Raw genomic sequence first — 4109 nt, 5'->3', positions numbered from 1 at the left:
TGCAAAACTAAAGTCATCTCAAACACACCAAACCAAACCAAACCAAACCAAACGATAAAAAAAAATGGTTTATTGGTGTGTGTGAAAAGGTGCATTTAAGATAATGATTTTACAAACCTGAGTTACGGCATCAAACTGAGGGTTCACAAAAAATCAGACCCTTACACGAAAGGATCGAAGAGCTGCAAACTCTGTATAGCAGAAAGAAGTCGAAGATCTACAATGGCTATCTAAATTTCAGAACACAGATATTCAATAGATATTTCCGTAAAGATATGTTTATCATAGCCCTTTGAAAATACCACCTATACCACAATTCACAATCACCATGCCAATGAGCAAACTATACTTTCTTTGCCTCTAAAATAAAATTTTAAAATCCTACAATTTACACTCTACAATAAACACTGAACCAATACACTGCATATTTCAACTCCTTTACCTAAATAAATCAATACCACTAGAGTCCTTATTAATTTACTTAGACATCCCAATCACCAACAACACACTCACCAACAATAAATTAAAGCACTTAATTTCTACACAACACAACATACGTATATTTAACATTTTCCTAATCGGTAATTCTTTAAACTTAATAATCGTTGACAATCCAAGGGACGCAACTTAAGTTTAAATACCGCTTAGATGATCTCCCTTCTAAACAAAACTAGACTCACTTAGTAACGATTTTTTTTCACACAAAACCAAATGTTACCGCCACCTTGAATGAAGTATAACTGAATACAGCCTGAAGATTAGAAAAGGAGATGGACAGTTCGGACCAGGCATTTTTCTCTAACATAAAACTTGAGTTGTGTCAAAGATTTTATGATACTATCTATCTATCGATCTATCTGTCTAATCTGCTTACTAGCCTGCCTACCTACCTACCTATCTGTCTATTTATATATATCTCTCTCTCTCTAGCTATACATGTACGTGAGCACGTGTGTGTATATATATGTACACATACGCACTTACATAATAAGGAAATACATTATACACCCACGCACAAACAAACGTACTATGTACGCGCACACATGCACATCTTTCCTAATGGAGACTAGCGGAAAATTAACGGCTATGGGCATTTCTGGTAGCGATATGAATATCGTATGTGCAATATACTTAAGTTTTAACTCATAGACTGTAGCAGAATAATATTACTGAGTAATTTCTTCTGATTAAAAACTAATTTCCTTCAGTTTTAGGAAGCAGAAACTTGAAATTGTGGTGTTCTTGCCTCGCTCTTGCCGAGATTTAAAACAAATTTACGGAGTGGACTCCGTAAAAAGATATTTTACCCCTTGTTCAATACTTAATTGATGATTTTAAATGTTGATGTATTTGATGAAAAAAGACGATGTACATTATGTATAGGGGAGAGTAAATAGCATGTCGTAACATTTTTGTATAAGTCCAAAATTATTTGCAGTGTCTGTGAAGTGAGTTTTCGTCAGTCGAAAATCAAAACATGCATAGATGTAGGAACATATATTTAAACGTTATCTGTAGCAAGCATGTTCATAGTTTGATTCTTTACCGTTAAGTACCCACATTTTGGCTCATCACATGATGGTCAAGTCCCTCTAGCTTTACGTGGGCTGTCCACGCCATCACGTGACAACCCAGTCAAGTGCACCGCCACCAGCTATATAGGGGGAGTCTTACCGCTATTTTCCTCAGCGAGGTGGGTCGATACGTTGGAGTTCGGATCTTCAGCAGAGAGCAGTTATTTTGCAGGCAACCTCAGGTATCCTTTCGACGCGTACGTTGTTCCTGTCCTCCAACAGAAGTTATGTCTCATATGTGTTTTTCCTGTTCAATCTAGCATACATCATCATTATGTACCATCTGCATGTTAAACCACTGTATATATATTCTGACCGTTCCTTCAAGATGTATCTTTTATAGCTTTGCCGTGTTAACACTTTTTAACGGGTTGAATAAATCGTCGCACTTAATCCTGATTTCCTCGTTCTTCCTTTATCTATACACGCAGCTTTTCTCAAACCAGCATTACTTATCAACCTCAGCATTAAGCCGTCACAAATCTAAAACATTGCTTTCTTACAGAAATTCAAGACCTTAAAGGGAAACAGTGAATTTTTGTGGCTCTCTTGCATTTTCAGTTGCATTGATAGGTTGAGAGAAGTGAAAATCTTCCGCTTGGAAGCCTGTTCCGTGCTAACTAAACCGTTTAACCATTTGCATGCCCTGTGTATCACATGTAATATGCAAGACATAGATCCCCGGTATCAATTGTATATGATACACATTCCCAATTTTTTTCAACCTACAGAGTATCTTGAGACTCATGAAAAGAAAGCTTTGTATTACTCAGAGCGTATGATTCAAGCACTAACTAAAAGCCTGAAAACAAGCAAAGACGTTTAGGACAATTATTGGCTCGGTTTGACCCGTTTGTAATCGACAACTTGGAAATGGATGATGAAAATAGCAGAAGTTGTGGCTCGTATATATCATCTACTATTTGTAATGTGTTAATTATACTTATAGGACAGACTCTCTTCAGGGGAATCGTTACTGAAATAAAAGGAACTAAATATTTTTTCTATATCTTCAGATTCCCCTCCAGATATTACTATCTTTGACGAACTGATCCTGACATCTTGACAAGAAAGAAAGAAAAAGAACAATGCAGCAGCGAGTGCCTCAGTTGGTCGCACACGTCAAGAATTTACTGAAGCAAGCCAGCATGCTCGTGACATTAGCAAGGGCGATGGCGAGGCTAAGATCTTGGAAAAACCAAGCACCCTCACAAGCATCACCTGACACCTCGGTAAGACGAGCTGCCAATGATGACAAGAACTTCGCCGTTAGCGGCCCAGTCACTCCAAACGTCTCAAACGCCACAGGTTGGAAGAAATAGTTCACTCACAAGTCCCGATACTTCATAGTTTTCAGTGACCCTCCCATTTACCACAGCATCCCGGGTGTGGGAGGGAGCAAAAGAATTACAGACTGTAGTGTTCCAGATGAAACATCTACCTCTTACCCAGGGACAGAGGGTAAGACCATCTGGTCTCTTCCTATCACTTCTGAGTAATCCCGCCGGTTCCAGAACTGAAGAGATGTTAACTCGAACCAGAGCTCGCTTAATGATTAAGTTTAGCTCGGTGTGATGAGCGAAATGACCAGCGTTTAAGCGGCAAGACAGAGCGTGAAAACTTGTAGAGTTGATGGAGCCCACAACAGCGACATCTCAGACCCCTACTGATGTCAGCTCTCACTCCGAGTGCGATAGAGATGCTGAGCTTATCTAGACTGAGTAGACTTCCAATGTTGGGAAGTCTACTGGCAGGGCATCAATCCAAAATTTTGTACTAGCAGAAAGTAGGTGACACCTTGAAAACTGATCAGATAGATCAAGGAGAGAATTGAAACTGGTATCTGAACGCAGATTCTCCCATACTCTCTGCGTTCGTCTGTCCTCAACTGAATTAGTTCATTAGAAATAATTTTAACGAATCTCACTCAGACGTATTTAACAGGTCATCCCATAAGTTCTGTCCGAATTTTGAATAAAGAAAACAAGTGATCAAATATTATATTTAATTGAAATTTAATCATCAATGTACTTTCCCTGATTATCTATGACTTTCTTCCATCTATTTACAAGCTTTTTAATCCCATCAATGTAAAACTCTTCTGGTTTCAAAGCAAAGAGCTCTGAAATGTCATTTTCGACCTCCTCCTGGCTTGCGAAAGTTATGCCCTCCAAATGATTCTGCAAACTACGAAACAAATGGTAGTCTGAAGGAACAAAGTCGGGAGAATAAGGTGGATGAGGAATTTTTTCCCAACTAAGCTCTTCGATCTTCTGTGATGTGATCATTGCACTGTGGGGTCGCGCATTGTCCTGATGAAGCATCAGTTCTTTTTGATTCACTAAAGCGGGTCTTTTTTCCTTCAAAGCTTGGTTCAAACGCTCTAATTGCTGACAGTAGACTTCAGCATTGATTGTTGCATTAGGTGGTAACAATTCAAAGTGAATTACTCCTTTGCAATCCCACCAGATAGAGAAAAAACCTTTTTACCATGAGGTTCCCTTCTCGGTTGTGGTTGAGCTTTTTCCTTTTTAC

This window comes from Octopus bimaculoides, chromosome 4, assembly GCF_001194135.2.
Source record: "Octopus bimaculoides isolate UCB-OBI-ISO-001 chromosome 4, ASM119413v2, whole genome shotgun sequence".
In the NCBI taxonomy this organism is placed as follows: Eukaryota; Metazoa; Mollusca; class Cephalopoda; order Octopoda; family Octopodidae; genus Octopus; species Octopus bimaculoides.
Note: the sequence above shows the minus strand (reverse complement) of the source record.